The sequence below is a fragment of the Micromys minutus genome (genome assembly GCF_963924665.1).
Source record: "Micromys minutus genome assembly, chromosome: 21".
Classification (NCBI taxonomy): domain Eukaryota; kingdom Metazoa; phylum Chordata; class Mammalia; order Rodentia; family Muridae; genus Micromys; species Micromys minutus.
The window spans coordinates 44,658,496-44,679,865 of NC_137956.1; positions in this window are offsets into that span (position 1 = coordinate 44,658,496).

The following is a 21,370-nucleotide window of genomic DNA, read 5'->3' on the forward strand; positions in this document are numbered from 1 at the left end:
TTGTGAATTATCTTTATGTTAAAGGCAGAATCATGTCATTAAAGCAGGGGGTTCTCTCAAGATGTGCTGTAGACCAATCACACCAGGGCTGTCTCTTATGCCAGGGTCTGCTTTGCTCTGTGTGTCAAGAATATATGGTGTGTACTGTGTGTCTACATGATACACATGGTGTCAGTGGTGTATCTGTGTGTGTGTGGAGTAAGTATATAATGTATGTTACATGTAAATATTCTGTCTGTATAGATGGTATACAGGTGTGTGTATATATGTATGTATACATGGCATGTAGGTATGTGTGTTGTATGTATATGGTGTGTGTGTGTGTGGAGTGAGTATATAACATATGTTACATGTAAATATTCTGTCTGTATAGATGGTATACAGGTGTGTTTATATATGTATGTATACATGGCATGTAGGTATGTGTGTTGTGTGTGTATGGTGTGTGTGTGTGTGTGTGTGTGGAGTGAGTATATAACATATGTTACATGTAAATATTCTGTCTGTATAGATGGTATACAGGTGTGTTTATATATGTATGTATACATAGCATGTAGGTATGTGTGTTGTGTGTATATGGTGTGTGTGTGTGTGGAGTGAGTATATAACGTATGTTACATGTAAATATTCTGTCTGTATAGATGGTATACAGGTGTGTGTATATATGTATGTATACATAGCATGTAGGTATGTGTGTTGTGTGTGTATGGTGTGTGTGTGTGTGGTATGTGGGTATATGATACATGGCTGTGTATGTGGTGTGTGTTATTTATTTATATGCTATATAGGTGTTGGTGTGTGTGTGTGTGTATGTGTGGTGTATGTGTGTGTGTCTGTGTGTTTCACAACAGTTTCTTGTGTTTCTCTTTTCTAGAAGGCTACATTTAGATGACTGGGCCTCACTCAGCCTCGGGTGGCCTTGAATCAGATAAGAGCACACAAAATTCGATTTCCACTTCTTTCTGGGACAACCGAAGGCTGCAGTTCTAACCCTCCTGACTTCCTGCTTCTCTCTCAAGGTGGAAGGGGGCCTGAAGCTTCTGCGGCTACCCCTGTGTGTGTCTGTCTCTGCCCTGGTCATGTCTCAGCTTCCTTGGCTCCGGAGCTGGGGTGAAGGAACACAGGAGAAACAAACTTAGTGCCCGCTGTTGTAACTCTCACTTGTGGCTTCGTACACCATGCATGTGTACACGCACTTGTAACACATACCTGTAAACACACACACACCTATACACACATGCCACACACAATGATAAGCACACATATCACACACACCTGTACACACATTCACAAATCACATATACCTGTACATAAACATCTGTATACATATGTATGCACGCACGCGAACACACACACACACACACACACACACACACACACACACACACACACACACAATACATACACTACATCAAACTCAGCAGTACCCAGGGGCTTTGTACCTGGTTCAAATGACACTATCTTAGAAAACGCTCGGCTGCTCCTTCTATACCGAGCAACACGTCCCTGTCATGTTGTGGATAAAAAACAGACTATATTCCTGTGTGGTACTGTCTGCCTGGTACTTACTGGCACATGGGATCACCACATCCATCACGGCCACCGGATGATTGTCCCCCGTTCATGTGCACATCACTGAACACTGTTCTTGCAAACCCTGCTTTGCCTGTTGTACACAGTTACTCGTTGGTTGGTTGGTTCTTGCTAATAGTTTGCGGTCCTCTGTGATCGCGTGGGGGCTGCCCGTGCGGAGCCGAGGAACGCAGACCCACACATCCCTGCTCTGTTACTGAAGTTCAAGGTGAGAGTCCACAGACAATTCTTGGCAGAGCCGGAATGCAAGTGCGTGGGAACGTGCACACACTTTGTCTCCTAGGTTTCTTGTGTTTACCAACGCCATTGTTCCACTCTCCGTGTGTTTACACTACAGGTCACTCCCTCGGGGAACGTTGGGGAGAGTTAGCTGGACGCCTCCTAATATCCAGGGAGGATGGGAGGATGGGGTGACCACCTGTAAGTGCAGAGGGAGGGGGAAGCAGATTAATAAATGCAGGTAATTGAAATCACATTGTCAAGCTGGCCACGGCCCACGAGCCTGTTGTTTAGAAAGCCTGGGCCATGAACACTGGCCTGACGTGCTGGTGCCTCGCACGCAGGGCGACAGTCTCCGCACCCGGAAGCAGAGGCAGGAAGATGAGGAGTTCAAGGCCATTTTGCGCTACAAGGCCCTGGAAAAAACCAAACCAAATCAAAACGGGACTGTGTCCAGATAGGAAGGACACCATGAGTCCATGTCGTGACAAGGGACCAGCAGCAGAAGGGGAAGCGGGTCCCTGAGAACCTAGGTTGGGGTTCCCTGTCCACAGGTCTGCAGGCACAGCCAGGTATGCATTCCTCCTGCAGGGTCCGCCAGCTTGGTGCTCTAGAGTGCTTTCTCCAAAGGATTCGCGCAGGGGAGCCACTTTCTAGTCTGGGAAGTCTCCATGACCCAGTTCCTCAGCCTCCGGACCTACTTTGGCTGGTGTTTGGTCTCCAGTGGGAGTGCAGAATTGAGAACCTAGAGGATGTGGATTTGGTGGCTACGCAGAAGTTGAAAGATAAACATTGGGCAGAGTGTTGGGACAAAGGGGAAGTGGCGATGATTCATTCCAGTAATAACTCAGGGGAGCCCAGGACGAGGAGATTTATGTCCTGCGGTGTTTGGTATAAGGTTGGCAGCGTGTTCCCTTTGATTTGGAAGGTTGGCCGAGGGCAAGGGGATCCTAGCACAGTTGGTGCTGTCTTCCTGTGGTTGGAGACACACAGTTAACTCTGACCAGTGAGCAGACATGCAGAGTAATATGGCTGTATTCTGACTCAGCAGTTATTTAATTTTTAAAGTCAAACCGAGTGTGTTTCTGTAATGTGGCATCCAGCATTTGAGAGTGGGGGTGTGATCAAACACTCTGGGCTATCTTTGGCTACATAGTGACTTAGAGGCCAGCCTGGGTTACCTGAGACTTTGCCTCAACAAGTAAATAATTTTATCAGCGCATATTCATTGCAGAAAACAGTGTTTCATTATGACATTTAAAAAAAATGTCTTTAAAGTGCTTAGATCTAATTCACCCCATTGCCTTTTTCTTTTTTTTTTCTTTTGTAAATCAAGATGTACATAGCACTTATTTGTCCCCTTAGATCCCTTCCTCTTCCCAAATAGTCTTTCTTCTGCCTTCATGCCTTTAAAAAGAAAAATCTAGATTTTTGCTTCTGGGAGAAAACATGTCATATCTACCTTTCCGAGTCTGGCTCATTTCTGCTGAAGTTCGGTCCACATGAATGACATCACTGCAAGCTTCTTCCTGGCTGAATAAAACTCCAGTGTGTCTACCCTCCACATTTTCTTTATCCATATCTCTGGGGGGGATGTAGGCTTTACCTCCGTATCTTCACTGTTGTGGGGAAATGCAGCATCAACCACAAATGTGCAGACACCCCTGTGATGTGCTCTCTCTGAGTAACTACATGACAAGATGGGGGAGGGGCTGAACCATGTGGCTGATGTGCTTTTGTTTCTGTGAGGGGCCTCCAAGGTGACCTGCACAGAGTTAACTGTCTCATCCGCCATGCATAAGGCTCTCCCCAACCCCCTGCATCTGAGCCTCCCCGGCATTTGCTGTTTGTTTATTTTTTTTGGGGATAGCCAGTGTGATGGGGTGATTTCCACTCTCATCTTGGTTTGTAGCTAAGGGTGTCAAACCTTCTCCGTTCTCTCAATTATGGGTTATTTGTGTGTCTGTTCTGCTCTGCCCATTTATTTAGTGGGTGCTTTGACTTTTTTTTTTTTATCACTAAAGCCTTTTTAAACACTGATTCTGGATTTTAATCCCTCACTCGCTGAGGTTTGTTCACTCCCTAGGTCATCTCTTCACTCAGTTCATTGTCCTTGCCGTGTGCAGGCTTTCACATTTTGTGCGATCCTATTTTTCTTTTTTTTAAAAAAGAATTCAATTTTTATTTTATATAAGTGTGAGCGTGCTTTGCCCTTTGCCTTCATGCATGTATGTGCACCCCATGCATGCGGTACCTGTGGGGGCCAGAAGAGGGCACTGGATCCCCGGGAACTGGAGTGACAGACCATGTAGTTTCTGGGCATTAAACTTGAGTCCCCTATATGGGGTGGGGTGGGGGCAGTGCTCTAACTGCTGAGCCATCCTCCAGCCCCAGATCCTACTTTTCAATCCTTGCTTCTATTTCCCGGTCTATTGGACTCTTTGCTGAAGTCTTCACCTGTGTCCACACCCCTCTTACGTTCTGCCCACGTTTCCTCCCAGTATTTTCAGAGTTTCAGGTCTTACATGAAGGTCTTTGATCCACACTGAATTGATTTTCCCCTTTGTACAGGCAAAGAGATGCACATGTGGCTTTAACCTTCATCCCCAGCACCATTTGAAGAGTGTCGCTCTTCTGGTGTAAGTCCTCGTAGGTACCTGTGTTGAGAACCAGGTGGCTTCTTTTTCCTGTCCTATCATCCCACCTTACCAGCCTTAACTGGTTTGCAGGTCTGCTTGGGGGCCACTGGAAAACTGGCTTTGTGACTACAGCTCTGTCTTCTCCTTTGACACTGAGCTGGAACATTGGATTGCAATGCTACTTTTGATTTACGTTTCCCGGATGGCCACAGATACAGAACCCCCTTTTCCTCACTTTCACTGGCACCCAGAAACACCGGAGCTGCTGTCCTCCCTCTCTGTCACCCTTGATCCTGAGGTAAAAAACAGCACTTCCGTCTGACCAGGGTTCAGTGGGGAACATGAAAGTCCAGTTTAGTTGCCATTGACTAAGTTGTGGGAATAACCCACACGTCGTCAGGTGCATCGTAAACAGGGCGACTTCATTTTCAAGGGGAGAAACCCATGGACTGGAGAGATGGCTCAGCAGTTAAGAGCACTATCTGCTCTTCTAGAGGTCCTGAGTTCAAATCCCAGCAACCACATGGTGGCTCACAACCATATGTAATGGGATCTGATGCCCTCTTCTGGTGTGTCTGAAGAGCTACAGTGCGCTCACAAAAATAAAGTAAGTAAATACTTCATTAAAAAGGGCGGGGGGAGCTCTTGCTCTCTCTCTCTCTTGGTCCCCCCCCTTACCTCTCCTCTTCCCCTTCCCTTCCCCCCTCTGCCTCTACGTGCTCATGGTTGCCCTCTACTTTTCTACTCCTCTCTTCTCTCTCTCTGCCTCTACTACCCTCCTAACTCCCCCATGACCTAAATAAACTCTATTCTACACTTAAAAAAAAAAGGTGGGGGGCAAGACCTGGCTTTGGGGATGAGAGAACAATACAGAAAATGATACCGAGCATCTGTATCTGGTGTATCCAGTGTTCAGATATAACGAGGAAAGGGAGAAAATGGGAAGCGGTTTGGCATCAAAGGGCACAGCTCTTCACAGCACAAGAAGCAAGTTCTACAAATGCATCGGACAGCATGAGACCGTCGTGAGCACGTGGAATGTGTCGATGCTGAGGAGAGCCGGTTTGTCAATGCTCTTCCCTTGGGGACAGTAAGCCTGGGCAGTAATAACTATGTGATGTTATCCGATTTAATGATCCCAAGATGGAAGCTTGTATAGAAATACCATGTTACACCCCACAAATGGACAGACTTTATTATCTGTCAATTACAAATGAATAGATCAAACATTCTATTAATCGTGTGGTTGGATTAAGGAGAAAACATCTGAAAAGGGACGATTGTGAAGAACAGGCTGAGAAGCAGCGATTAATCATTTAATTGATGCCAAGCCGGGTAACTGTGTGGCATAAGGTCTGATTTTTCTGTCACTTCCTTTTCTGTTTCTTTCCTTAGGTGTCACTTAGAGGACACTTTTTGGTTATACAGTGCCAAGAAGAATATATGTCTGAGACTTTTGAGGACAAGCTTATATTTTTTTCCCAGTTATTCCATCCTGTTCTGGCTCCACAGCCCTGGCTGCCCTGAAAGTCACGGTGTCACTCAGGCTGACTTGGGACTTGCTTCGATCTCTGCCTCTCTCACACAGAAGATAAGATTATAGGTGTGTGCCACCAGACCTCTCAGAGTGCCCTTAAGTTTTCTGTTTCTTTGTCCTTCTTGAGTCCTTCCTAATTTTCTGGGCATGCATTTTATTGTGGTTGGGAAATGTGCTCAGCTCGCCTAGGGCCTCCCTGGTCTTTTGACTTCTCTTGGATATAGAGTTCATGACATTGTTTTGATGGTGTTCTGTAGGGATGAAGAAGGCGGGTCAGACTGTGGGCTGCATGTCTAGAGATTTGTCTTGCTTTGGGGACCAATAAAGATGAACCTTTGTTGAATTGTAAATGTTTGGGCTTATAGTATGAAGGAAATCACAGAAAGTTTTCTAATTCTTTAGACCTGTCCCAAAGAATGGGCGTCTGGTCTGTTTGCCCTCGGTCTTAGTCTCAGTTCCAGTCTCTGTCTCTGTCTCAGTCTCCCTCCCACCCTTTCTCCCTCCCACCCTTTCTCCCTCCCTTCCCTCCCTCCCTCCCTCCCTTCTTCCCTCCCTCCTTCCTTCCTTCCTTCCTTCTTTCCTTCTTTCCTAGACAGGTCTCAGTCTGCAGCCCAGGCTGGCCTAGAACTCGTGGCTATCCCTCTGCCTCTGTGTCCTATGTGTTGGGATTACAAATGTGAGTGATCTCACTTGCTTCAAAAGGATGCTTTGTTTTGAGATTTGGTCTCATATCACCTAGGCTGGCCTTGAACCCACACCACCATTGAAAGGAACCTTGAACTTGTGTTTCTCCAGCCTCCACCTCCTGAGCGCTGGGATTTCACAGGAATGTGTCACTATGCCAGCTTTGTGCAGTGCTGGGATTGAACACAAGACTTTGTGTATCCAGCCTCCCAAAAAGATGATTGGAAGAGACAATGCCAGACTCTTAGTAAGTGTACACAGGTGGAGGAGGCAGGTATTCATGTGATGTTCATGTCTCTGGACAAACTCCACCGCCTTGGGGAATTGCCACCTTGAGAACCTGTCTCCTAGGAGACACCTACAGATGCTGCAGCTGAGTCTGAAGACAGGAAACCCTTGTCTCCACCTTCTCACAGCCCAGTGAGAAGCGGCGGCCATTGGGGGAAGTGTTCTGGAGACGGGCTGGTACTCTACTGGACAGAGCTGATGGTAAGGCCCTTCAGGAGGCCAACAGACCTAGCCAGGGTGTAGGGCTAAAGGGAGTCCGTCTGTCCATCCCAGTGATGCTTAGAGGCTTAGATGGACTGACTAGTGGCTGCTCAGCAAATGTTTATCTCATGGAACTAGACATACTGTCTCCATAGGGCTGGGCTGGAGGTGGAGACAGGGCAGGCTGTACTCTGTCCTGTTTTCTTCCTGCTCCTAGTAAATATTTTGTTTGTTTGTTGTTGTTGTTGTTGTTTTTGAGACAAGACCTCACTCTTGCCCAGGCTGGCCTAGAACCTATAGAAATCCCTCTGCATCAGCCTCCCAAGTGCTGGGATTGTAGGCAAGTATCACCACACCCAGATTTTTAAAAGTCTGACGTGGAATGTTTAACTCGAACCGTTCCCATAGGTGTTCTTCAACTAAGGCAGGGGTTGGTGGTGGGTGGGAGGGTCACACTCCTCTTGAAACAGCTGTTCATTTGCTGTTCTGCAATTCTCTCCATCCTTCAGGTTTTGGGGAACAGTCAAGGCCTGCCTGAAGGCTTGTCAGAATTACAGACCCACCATGCCTGAATCTGCATTCTACCAAATCCCTGGGTGATTTATTCATGCGTTAGTATTTGAAAGGCCAGCTACAGGGGTCTGTAATGAAAATGGCTGACTTCTTCCAGGTCACAACACTGGTGAAGGACAGACGGGTACGGATAAGGAATCGCTGATGTCTCAGAGCCAGAAGAGGAAAGTGTTGTAAAGTAGAGCACATGTCCCTTAGGCCTTCACCATCTGTTGAGCCAGTCATGGCATCACTCCCTGGGGAGGAATGTCTCCCCTGGGACACGCTGTTCATCTTCTTGATGACAGGTGGATCCACCCATGGGAGACCTGCTCTTTGCTGGATTTAAAATCTATCTCTGAGCAGCTGGGTTTTCCACCCCCAAAGGTCAAAGGGCAACTTAACATTCAGGATCAGGCTCTGTGCTGGATAATTTTATGTCAGCTTTGCACAGGCTAGAGTCAGCTGAGTAGTGGGAACCCCAACTGAGAAAATGGCTCCATGAGATTGAGTTGTATGCAAGCCTGTGGGACATCTTCTTAATTAGTGATTGTTGGGAGAGGGCCCAGCCCATTATGGGTAGAGTCATCCCTTGGGCTTGGTGGTACTAAATTCTATAAGAGAGCAGGCTGATCAAGTTATGGGGGGAAAGTTAATGAGTATCCCTCCTGCATGACCTCTGTGTTAGGACTTTTCTCAGGTTCCTGACCTGTTTGAGTGCCTGTCGTGACTTCCTTCAGTGATGGAGTATGGTTGTGGAAACATAAGCCAAGTAAACCCTTTCCTTCCCAGTTTACCTTTGGTCATAGTTTTTCATTAGTGCAACAGTAACCCAAACTGTAAGACAGAAGCTGGTCCTGGGATAGTAAGGGACTGCTGTGACAGACCTGACCACGTTCTGGGAGAGGATGGTGGAAGGACTTTGGGACTTTGGGCTGGAAAGGCCACCGAGTGTTTTGAGCTCTGTGGGCTGTTCTGTAGGAGCTTGGGAGATCAGGATGTTGGGAGCAATGCAGGCCTGGCTTAATGGATTGATACAGGCCTGGCCTGAGAAGTTTCAGAGGGAAGCAAAGACTCGGCCAGGCCGTTTGTGTGAAGACTGTGGTCCTGGTCAGCTGGAGCTGAAGAACCGGCTGTGGCTAACAAGAGACCGGAATCACCAAAGTAAAACCTTTGCTTTCCATTGAGGTCATGGAAACAGTGGATGCTGGGCTGAGTGATCAGCTGTGATTAAGCAGTGGTTTCTGAGACTTAGCTCACAGGAGCTGCATTCTAGAGGTGGGCTAGGTTGCAGCTTGTGCTGGCAGCTGAACTTTGTACTGTGTAAGAGTCTCCCAGGTGGTTTTGATGGTATGAAGGGGTCACGGAGACCACTGAGGCTCGGCACTGTGAGAGGCAAGGCCATTGGTGAAGGTGCAGCCCAGTCACAGCACAAAGTGCACAAGACCCCAGCATTCTGGAGATGCCAGTGCCACAGTGTGGCCACCAAGAACGGCACTGACTATGTAGTGGAGCTGGCCAGAGTCTAGAAGACAACCTGCGTGTGCTGCGGAGGGCAGAGCTAGAGAAGGTGCCTTAAGGATTGTGAGTGAAACCCAGATAACAGATACTGAATTATTCATATTGTTGGAGTTTGGTTTTGCTTTGTTCAGATTGGGACTATGACCTGGTTCTTCTCTCTTGAAGTAAAAAAATATTTAGCGTTTTAAAAATTTTATAGTAGTCCACAGTTGAAAGACTGTTTTTTTTTTTTGTTTTTTTTTTTTTTTTTTAAATCTGGATTTTATAAAAGAGACTGGATTTTCATGTAGGCTGAACTTTTAAAGTGTATGAATTGGTACAGACTTTGAGACTTTTAAGTTTACAGTGTTTTATTTGTGATATTTATTAATCTAAGCTCTTGGAGATGAATCAAAAAGAGGGAAAGGTTATGTTCTTAAAAATGTTGTGTGTCAAGTTGACAAGGGGTCAGTTGTATTGGCCATTTTTAGGTCTACTTGACCCAGGCTAGAGTCACCTGAGAGAAGGGAACCCCAACTGAGAAAAGGCCTCCATAAGGCTGGGCTGTAGGCAAGCCTGTAGAGCAGTTTTAAATTAGTGATTGATGGGAGAGGGCCCAGTGCATTGTGGGTGGGGCCATCCCTGGGCTGGTGTTCCTGGGTTCATTAAGAAAGTGGGCTGAGCAAGCCATGGAAGGCAAGCCAGTGAGCAGCACTGGAAACCTAATCAGGACTCAGCTCAAGTGTGGGCACCTGTGTTGAGATCCTCATAAAACTGAGCACAGTGATGCAAATCTGTCACCTCCGTGCCTGGGGAGAGGGTGGGAGGGTCACAGAGGTCTCTGGCCAGCCGGCCTAGCTGAAACAGTGAGCTCCGAGATCAGAGACTCTGTTCAAAACATAAGGGAGACCCGGTAGAAGAAGATAGTCTCAACCTCTGGCTGCCATAGGCCCTTGAGAATATACACGCATGAACGTGTACACATATGCACACACAGAACCTCTAAAGGCCAGGCATGATGGTGGCTAATACCTGTAATCTCAACACTTAGAAATCTGAGGCAGGAGAATCACCGAAAGATCCAGGCCTAGCTTACAGTGACATCTAATGTCAAAACAAACAAACAAACATATAAAACAACAAGATCCCCCTCCAAAAAAGAAAAAAAAAAAAAAAAAAAAAAAACTCACCCCACCCAAATCCAACCTAAAACACCCCTGTATAGAGGTGGTGGGTATCCTTCTGCACCAAAATGAAGTCCCAAATGATGTGCTGAAGAGACAGAGAAGGGAGGAGTAAGGAGAGGATGCGGGTGGAGGTGCTTAGTGGCAGGGGAGGGGGGTGGGGTGGGGTGGGGAGTGGGGGTGGCGGGAGCTACTATACCACTCTGCCTGTCTCTGGCTCTAGAGTTAGGTCAGAAGTAATCAGATTGTTTATTGAGGTCACGGTTATCTGGGGCTGTGTTACACAAGTTCCGCTGACTCTTCACCTGGACCGGAGACGTGGCAAAGGTTCTATTTAGCTGGGGGGAGCCTCAACAGGTTTTTAGGGCAAAGAGCTTCAGAGCACAGCATCCAGGGCCAATTGTGTCTTTGTTTCAGCATCTCTTTTCTGTATGAGGGGGAGGAAGAGTGCTCAAGGCAACGAGGGAAAAGGGCGGGGCCAGGCTGCGGGAGAGAATGGTCTTGAGAAGTTTCCTGGTAAAGCCGAACAGACCTCACAGACACCTTGTGAGCTCTGCGGCTCTGAGCTACACGGTTCAGAGAAAGGGTAGGAGGGTGGGGGGATGGGAAGTGAGGGGGTGGGAGTTGGAGGGATGTTGAATCCATGGAAGCGTCAAAACAAAGAAATCTGGTCACGTTGCAACATGATTTGTGCAAGGAATTTGAAAGCAGGTCTCTCATGTTTGGTGGACAGGAAAGGAGCGTGAGGACCGAAGCCCGCTGCTGTTGGACTTTTGTCCTTTGGTCAGCTGGAGCGAGGATTTGGATCAATGGTTCTCGTCTACCTAAATGTCTCACTGAAGACACAGAAGTGGCAGAAAAATCCATCGAACAGCAGCTGAGGCAAGATGGACAGGGTTGTCTCTCAGTGATAGACATCCTCCTAGGATAGGGGGTGAGAGGTTGGCCCAGAAGCTCTGTCTTCACCACGTGGTTATTTCCCATCATGCTTTGTTGCCTCTTGCTAATAGCACGCCTGTCATTATTCTAGGCATCACAGCACATTGGTGTTTGCAGTGTTTCTTAGGTTACCCGTGCTACTGCCTTTTCAAAGGGGAGCAAACTATGCCCCTTATTTATTTATTTTGAAAGTAGGGCTTCCTTTAAGTAGACCAGGATGGCCTTGAATTTATAGAGACCCACCACCAGCCTGTCTCCTGATTGCTGGGATTAAAGGAACACACCATCACGCTTGGTCCTCATTCCTTCTGGTTACCTTATGTGTTCCTAGACCTCGAGGACTACAAGGGAAGCTGGAGGAAATGGGTTTCTGGATCATTTTTAGACTTTACAATGAAAAGGGAACAAGGAATCCCATGTTGGGTGGGACAGTTGTGGGAAGAATTAATCAGCAATAGCTTTGCCCCTTGGCTAGAGTGAATGGGCCCATAAAGGAGACAGACTTGAAGACAGGAGTCAAAATGCTGCTGTAGTTTTGGATGGAATGGAACTGCAGGAGGGGTGAGAGGAGAGATCCTTAGGTCCTGGGATGGATTAGATGTGGGGTAAAGGAGAAGAAGCTTCCAGACTAATTCTTTTCTCCATTTAATAGTTAAAGTTTTCTAAGGAACGGTCCTGCTTCCCAGAAGCGGTAGGCAGCTGGACTTATGGCCTTAGGCTCTTCCAAAGGCTGCCTGAATGAGGTCCCACCCAGCCCCAGCCCTGCAGGGGTGGAACTCAAGAGGTGACACAGGGAGAGGGCAGGGCACCAGGCCAGGGGCTGTGTCTTAAGAATCAGTGTGAGTGGTTGGGGCAAAGGTGAACACAAGAAAAATTGGGGAGGGGCACTTAGATTGAGGAGAAGGGTGTCAGGGGCCCATGGGCTGCAGGGTGAAGCTCTTGGTCTATCTGAGGATGAAGTCTTTACCTGCCCCCATCCACTATAGACACATGACCCCCAAACTGGACCTGTTTAATGAATCCCGTCGGAAATTCCTCATTCTCAGTATTTAAATAACGCGAGTTGAACCTTTGATCCAGTTCACTTTATAAACTATTCAACACAAATTGCTTTCTGGTGGTCATTTATTTCTTCTTCTGTGAGCCAGTGGCCTAAATAGAAAACCTCAGAGCTTTGCCTTTCCAGGGCTCCTTCCTGGGGGGCTTGCCCAGACTCTAACCAGAGGAGCTGAGCCACCAGCTCCCTCCTGAGGCTCACTCATGGGTTGGGGGCCAGGGTGACCTATATTGACTCCAATTTGCTATGCATTTCAAAGTAGATTAGAGGACCCTTTGTACAGGGCCTGGGCAGTCAGATGTCCTTGCCAGCACCCCAGGAAACCATGTGAGACCCAAATAGTGGCTGGTGCTGATTGAAATAGTGTTTTTTGGAATTCTAGCCCTGAGATTACTTTCTGGCTGAAAACAAAATCACTTTGCCAAGGAAGTGACTACGACTTTCAAGGGGGATCTCCAGAGCTCACCGAAAAGGAACCTTCAGACTTACTGAGGAGGACCCCCAAAGCTATTGAGGACTCCCAAAACTGAGGAGGAATCCTCAGACATGAATTCTAACAGATGAAGAGATAAGACTTGCAGGAGAGGTTTAATGGGGCTGTATTTCCCCAGCAGCTAAATAAGCTTTCATTCTGAACACGTACATATAAACCTCCCCTGCAAACTTTTGGCTGTTCAAGTGGTTGAGATGACTTGGATTAAATAAGAAGGTCTCAGACCGGGAGTGGTGGCATATACCTGTTAACCCAGTGCTTTCAAGGTTGACACAGGAAGATCAGACGTTCAAGGTCATCCTTGACTGCATAGTAAATTTCAGGTCAGAATGAACTACAAATGAGACCATGCCTCAAAAAAAAATCTCATTCTACATATAAAAAGTATATATATATATAACTATACTAATATATGATATGCAATGTTGTATATTATGCTGCATTATAATATGGCTGTTTTATAATATGTAATACATAATTTGATATAATGTATGAAATGTATTTTGTATCACGTACATATATAATGGTTTAGTCTTTGCAGTGCTAGAGTTGGATCCTAGGGTCTTACACAAGGTCTGTGCCACTGAGCTTAACCTCCAGCTCACATTCTTAGTCAAATGTCTGTGGCCAGATTTCTGGTACTGTAGAAGTTGGCATCCTAAGGCATTTTACATATGCATATAATGCACACATACATGCACACACACACCCCTCCAAATACTCTCAGACCTACAGATACACACCCTCACATGTGCATACAGAAGTGTTCACACACATATACACACCCAGGCACATATTCATATGCTCACATGCATGTCCTCACATATGCAACACAGACACCCCCAGAAGTACACACATGTGCGCACAACACACACACACATACACATACACACACACACACACACACACACACACACACACACACACTCCTGCAGCTTAGGAGTTTACTTCTCTTCTCTGACAGTTGTCAGGTTCTTTGGCACACACTCCCTTTCCTCTGCAGCCCATGGTCATCTCTTCCTTGTTCACTGAGTTGTCCCCATGTGCAGTGACACCAGGAAAGGACCCATGCCTCTGAGCTGTCCTCCTAGGTGAGACAGCTGTACTGAAACTTGTGTCAGGGACAGAGTGAATAAAAATGCTTGCACGAAGGAAGAGCTTCCCTCTCCAATCAGAAACTGTAAGTGAAGAGCCACGGAAAGGACTGGGAAGAGCGGGCACTAAGCCTTTCTTAGTATTCTCAACGCCAGCCTCACAAGATGATGCTTGAAAGACTGACCTGGGGGTGGGGCATGGAGTTCAGTCCTCGGCCTCCAGGGGAACTGAGACTTCAATGATTCAATGATTCGAGACAGATGGCTGGCTGCGTCTAATTTTAGATGGCCTCCAGGAACAGGCCGCAGTTTCCCTCGGCGACCAGTCTGAGTCCTTAATCGGGGTGGAGATGGCAATGCTTCACTCTGAGATGTCAGAGGCTGTTACTGTCACCTAAATGCAGAACCCAAGGGCAGGACCAGCGCACTGTGTGTCTGGTGTTGTGTCCGCTGAATCCTCGTCTCCACTACAGACCACTTTATCTTCTGCCGTGTAGTCCTCCCACGAAATTTAAAACCAGCTTCCTATTCTATTGTTATTGGTGTGTGTGTGTGTGTGTGTGTGTGTGTGTGCGCTCGCGAGCTTATGCATAAACATGGAAGTCAGAGGTCAACTCTGGTGTTCTCCATTACTCTCTGCCTTGTCTGAGACATGTCTTTCATTGAACCTGGTCTACTGACTAGCCAGAGAGCCCTAGGGACCTTCCTGTTCCCTACCCCTCAGACCCCCCAGTGACTAGAACTCAGATCCTCATGCTTCCAAAGTGAACAGTTTATCCACTGAGCCATCTCCAAGGCCCCATGACACTTTGGCTAAGAGGCCAGCTCACCGTGTCTGCTCTTGGTTTGCTTTCACAGCTTCCAATGGTGACTTATGTTCGATCTGCCCACTGTAGGCTCCGAATGACTGAGGTTGTCTGTTTAAGCATGCTGCTGTTTGCTAAAACTGGAGATGTTACAGAAATAAAAAGATATTTGAACTTGCCATGTTGGTGGCTTAAGAAATTTATTTGTAGGGTCTTCCTCCCAGCAGATTCATATACCTGGAACCTATATATATTTATAATATATATATATATAATATTGATAACATATAACTACTTGATATCAATTACCTCATTTTCAGTTTTCTTAAAAATGTAACATTTAACGTATTAAGGGTTATGCCTTTTCCTTAGAATGACTGTACCTATCAGTCTATGAGATTTTTATTACTGATTTCCCCCATGGTTGACACAACCATTTTCTTCTGGTGTCGGTGTTTTTGCATGTATGTGAGTGTATGGAGGGTTCAGGTTAAGAAACCAGAAAGGGGGCCATAGAGGGTTAAGGAAGCCTTGGGGAGGGGAAAGGAGAGAAAAAGGAGGCTAATAGAACGTAAAGCAACATTAAAGCCGAAGGAGACTAGAGTGGGAGGAGGGGGACTAAGATGGGAGGAGGGAGACATGAGTGGGAGGAGGGGGACTAAGATGGGAGGAGGGAGACATGAGTGGGAGGAGGGGGACTAAGATGGGAGGAGGGAGACATGAGTGGGAGGAGGGGGACTAAGATGGGAGGAGGGAGACATAACTGGGAGGAGGGAGACTAGCAGCAGAGGACAGAGTGGTAGGAAGTAGACTGGGAAGGAGGATCCTTTTCCATGGCTGGCTCCTCTTGCTGCTGGTGTGTTCAGTTGGCTTGTCTGCCCAGCAGAGCACTCCATGAGGTGTTGATGCCTCTGCTGGAATCAACAGAGCTCTAAAAAACCCAAAGCTATTCTTTGTCAATCCCTGGCACTGTGGGGGTATGTGCCAAGGCCAGGCTGTACCCCAGTGGTCATTTTAGAGATGCTGGCCATGGCTGATGTTCCTGCAGGAACAGGTCCGGGTTCCGCCTTCAGTGGGGATAGTAGCTTCCTTAGAGACAGAAAATAAGTTTTAATCGAGGGAGAGTTTGACATACTTACTTTTTCTGGCCTAGATAGAGAGAAAGTAAGATTTCTGTACTGAGAAATGCCTAGAGAAATGAAGAAGCCCAGGGAAGCTTTCAGTGGAGGCAACCTTCAGAAGAAGCAATCAGAAATGCTGCGCCTGGAGGCAAATCTTGAAGCTGGGGAGGGTGGTGGAAAGGTCCTTCCCCAGGTGGGGTTGGAGGAAAGGCAGCTTTCCAGCATCCACAAGGAGATTGGCAGTGTCACAACACAAGGACACATATTCTGAAAGAGATGAATCAGAGAGGGATCAAGTCAAAAGTCTGAAAGTCGTGTGAGAGGTGAAGAGCTCTTAAGGACTGCATTTTTAAAAAATGTGTGTATGAATGTATCTGTCAGCCTTGCAACGCTGAGGTAATGCCTGCCATACATTACTTATGAAATAAAGGAATTTATTTTGGCTCATTGTTCCAGAGCAGTGGTTCTTAACTTTCCTGATTCTGCAACTCTTTAATACAGCTCCTTATTTTGGGGGAGACCCCCAACCTGTGTGCACAATGGTTTATCACAATAGAAAAGTCACTAAGACACCCACAGTTCCCTGCAAAGTCCCACTTTCAAAGGTCCAACAACTTCCCACACTGTCAACATGTTCACCACACCTTGACAACTGAGCAGTTGGATGGTCTATACTGTAGTAATGAATATGCCAATCTCAGGAGGGTATCTCCATATTTCTGAGAGGTGATGGATAGAGAGGGAGAGAGACCCAAGGAGCAGAAAGGCAAGTTCAAGGACTCCAGAGTGACATTCCTCTCATGTCTTGTCAAAACCCTTTTGTATTTGTAAAACTCAGTTCCGGGGCTGGATAGACTGCGTAGCAGTTGGAAGCCCGTGCTGCCTTTTCCGAGGACTCACACTTGTTTCTCAGAACCCACGATGTTTGTCACAACGGCCTGTAACTCCATCTCCAGGGGACCCAAAGCCCCTTCTGGTCCCTGAATTAGGGCCTTTCAACTTTTGTATTAATTAATCAACTAATTAATTATTTTCACATGTATATGTATGGTGTGTGTGCATGTGTAAATGCATGTTTACATGTATGTGGGTTGCAGCTATGTTTGAGGGTGTACATGAATGTATGTGGACACATGTGTGGAGGCCCAAGGCTGACATCAAGAGTCTCCCTGGATGACTCTCTGCGTTATTCATTGAGGCAGGGTCTCTCAATGGAAAGAGAACCCACTGCTAATCGGGCTAGCCTACTTGCCTCAGGTATCCCTTGTGATTATCCCCAAGTGTGGGGATTACAGTTGATCCACCACAGGTACGTTACATTCACATGGATGCTGAGGATCTAAACTTGGGTCCTTGTGCTTACACGGCAAGTGCCTTGCCGGCGGATCCATCTCTCCAGCCTGTCCATCTTGTGTCTTTGAAACAGGAGTGCTCACTTTTGTGTGGAACTCACTGATTTGGCTAGACTGGCTAGCCAACGAGCCTCAGGGAACTTGCTGTTCTGCCTCTTCAGCACTAGGATTACAAATGTGCTAGACCACATCTGAATGTTCTCGTGGGTCTGGGACCTGAACTCAGTTCTCATCCTTGTACAGAATGGCCTTATTAACAGATCCATCTCCCCAACCCCCAACTACACTGTTAGGGTGAGTTTGTCTGCCCTTCCAGGCCTTATTGGCTCTGACAAACATCTGTCCATCAAGACGATGTCCTTGTGACTCTTAATTAAGAGTCGAGTCACCCTATTTGCCAAGGAAAGAGTCTTCCAAGGCTAAATCAGCCCTAAGTCAGTGGACCTTTGGAGATCTGAGCCAGGCCAATGAGGTCTTTGCTTTCCTCTCAAGATGTGCAGAATTCTTTAGAAGCTGCTGTTGAGGTCATAATACATTTGTCCAAATTGAAAATACATGGTTACAATTCCCAGTGTCATATTTTTAAGTTGAGTGGATGTAGAAATTAGATTCTTATGAATGAGTTATTTCCATGCCATTGTATTCTCTGGGTGGTTGAACATTTGTATTTTGATTTGATTAAGCAGTCTACCATAACACTAGCTGTAATAGGCATCGTGCCTGAGCAACTTCACATACTTACAACTTCAAACGTTGCTTTTTCTTCTTCTTCTTCTTCTTCTTCTTCTTCTTCTTCTTCTTCTTCTTCTTCTTCTTCTTCTTCTTCTTTTTCTTCTTCTTCTTCGACCCAAGGATTTGATTTTTTTTAAACTGTAGTATTAATGAAAACCTTGAAAGCGTTGTGAAGTTTACTGGGCTCAATTTTCATTGTTGTTATGTGGTTTTCCTGTTGTAGATCTGTTATAGAGCTACAACTGTGAGTGAGTGTTAAGTGCTTATGCATCTCCAGAAAGATGTTGAACCATCTCTGGTCTCTGTGTAAATCGAGTTTTATAAATTGTTCTAGAAAGCTGGCCCTGTAGTATAGCCATAACCTTAGAACTCAAGAGGCTAAGACATGAGGATTTCAAGTTTAAGGCTAGACCTGTGTCAATAAAATAACAACTGGGGAGATAGCTTAGTGGATCCCCAGAACTCACATAAAATTCCACATGTGTTCAGGAGCTTGGGTATGATCGTATCCTCAGGAAGTGGAGCCAAGGGATTCCTTGAGCAAGCTGGCTAGTGAGACTAGCTGTATCAGTGAGCTCTGAGTTTGATTGAGAGACCTGCCTCAGTGAGTAAAGTGGAAGAATGATTATGATACCTGACATCAACCTTGCCCCCTCCACAGGAAAATGGGGGAAAAACCAAACACCCTTCCTACAAAAAAAAAAAAAAAAAAAAACCCCACAATTCTACCTCATATAAGCTGTCATTCACTTTTATTAGCTATTGAAATATCAGGAAGGAGTGGAATACTTTCTTACTCTTCCTGTTGCTGTGATACAATACTACTAGAACAAAAGCAACTCAAGGGGGAAAGGGTTCATTTTGCATCATAGTTGGAGGTCAGAGTAAGTCAACGCAGGGAAGTCAGAGCTGCAGGAAGTGAGCAGATGGTTCCATTGTGTCCAAAGTCAAGAAGCAGAGGTCCATGAATGCTTGTGCTCAGCTCTCTTTTTCCTTCTTATTCAGTCCAAGATTTCAGCCTAGGGAATGGTACTACCCACAGTGGGCTATGTCTTCCCTTCTCAATGAATATAATCAATGAACCCCTCAGAAGCATTCTGAGGGTCCCATCTCCCTAAAGATAATTCTGAATCTTATCAAATTGACAGTTGAGACTAACCATCACAAACATTTAAAAAAAAAAAAACTCTTCGTAGAGAACTGTAGAAGTATAGAATTTTTCACACTCTATCTTGAATCAAGTCAGGGGAGCTGTCAGGTGGAACCACAGAGAACAAAGCTTTGCTGAAGGGCAAAGGTGTACTATATCTAGAAATAGTGAAAGCCAAGGTTCCCAAAGGCTGGAGAATTGACAGGGTAACAGCAGAGCCAGGGACATTTTCAGTTGTAGAAGCAAAGCATTTCCTACAAGACCCATTGGGATTGTGCTGAATTTGAATTTAAACTATGCTTGATATAACATAGACCTTGACTGGTCCCCCAAAGGCCCATAGGTACTATTTCAAGATAATTGAAGCTTTAGAATCCCGGACTTAGTAGAAAGCTGAGATAAGGCATAATTTTTGTTATAGGTAAAGTTGTTAACTTGACACCTAAAGCCATATGGGGAAGTGGAACCTTAACTAAAGACTCACCCAGATCTGACTGGTCTGTGGGCATGCCTGTGAGGCATTTTCTTAATGGCTGATTGATGTAGAATGTCCCAGCCCACTATGGGTGGTGCTACCCCTAGGCAGTGATTTTGGCATGCATAAGAAAGCAAGCTAAGTAAGCCATGGAGAGTAAGCCAGTAAGCAGCATTCCTTCATGGCCTCTACTTTAGTTCCCACCTCCAAGTTCTTGCCTTGAATTCTTGCCATGGTTTTCTTCATAGTGGAGTCTAATCGGTATGTTAAATAAACCCTTTCCTTGCCAGACTTGTTTTGCTCATGGGTTTTCTCACAGCAGTCGAAGAGCACACCAGGATACCCTTGCAGTGGATATTACAGCTCCAGTTACTTCTGTCTTCTTTTTTGCTTCTTGGCCATCAAGAGATGAACAGAAGGCTCTGCCACGCGTTTCTCCAAGCCATACTGTGCCACCACAGAGCCAAGCGACAGGACCAAGTGACCGTGGTCACAGATAAGCATTCGCTCCTTCCGATCTGTGCATCTAAAGTATCCCTCAGATATTCTAGGAAGCTGATTAGTAAGTACACTGTCCCTCCAAACTGTGCTTGTAACGATGAGGAGAGGAAGAAGCAGGAGTCCGTAGTGTGTGTGACACCTAGAAGGACTAAGAGGTACCTGCCCCACACAAATCACAGAGCCAAGACTGTCAGGGAAGCACTTTTCCATCTTTCCCTGATGCCAAACTGAGTGGGGGTGGGGTCAACAAGGAAGTCAAAAAACGAAGACATTGTCTCCCCGTGTGCTCTCTACCACTTTGATTCCAAGTGTTCGCTGCAGCTTCTAAGCCCAGATCAGACAGAGAGTTTAAATTAAATGAGATTAAAGTTTTGATTCAGATGTTATTGAACATTTTAATACCTCCAAATGCTACTGTTATTTAGTTTTAATACTTTTTGGTGGCTGAAAAGGCCACAGGATCTGCTTCAAATACCAAGTGAAAGACAGAGGTGTTTAAACAAAAAAAAGAAGGGATTTTAATATTTTACTCCACTTGCTTTGGGTTGTTAAACACACTCATTGTGAAGGAGGAGTCATCTCTGTGCATAGGTCTTTATTTTATGTGGGGAAACTTCCTTAGAACTAATGGCCAAGTGTGAAGTAATTAGTCAGATGTAAAAAATACAATTACAGTTTCGGATAACAACACTAGCAACAACCTACTGACCAACTTTTATAAACCGACTTCACTGTTGCCTTTAGTAGGATCTCGTGTAGCGAAAGTTGACCTGGAACTCCATATGTAGCAAGAATGAATCTGATACTCTGCTCCTTTTTGTCTCTGCCTCCTGCACGTTAGGATTACAGGCATGTGCTACTATACCCATCTTAGGCAATACTGGGAATTAAAGCCAGACTCACTCAGATTACATTACTTTATGCCCTGGCAACTGGGGTACAGCCCTCATCTCTGGCAAAAAAACAAAACAAAACAAAAAACAACAACAACAAAAACAAAACAAAAACCCCAAGCTCTGTCTTTGTATCATTGTAGCTCTTGTGAGAAAAATGTTCAGTCTCAACAATACAGCACTGAAAGTACAGGTAGACTGCAGGGCACCTCATTTTCCCTTTGTTTTGATGCCTGTGTAATTAGAAAATGGTACTTAGGAACACACACACACACACACACACACACACACACACACACACACACACAGCATACAGATTTAATTTTCCAAAACAGAGCTATGATTATAGAGTTTGTATTT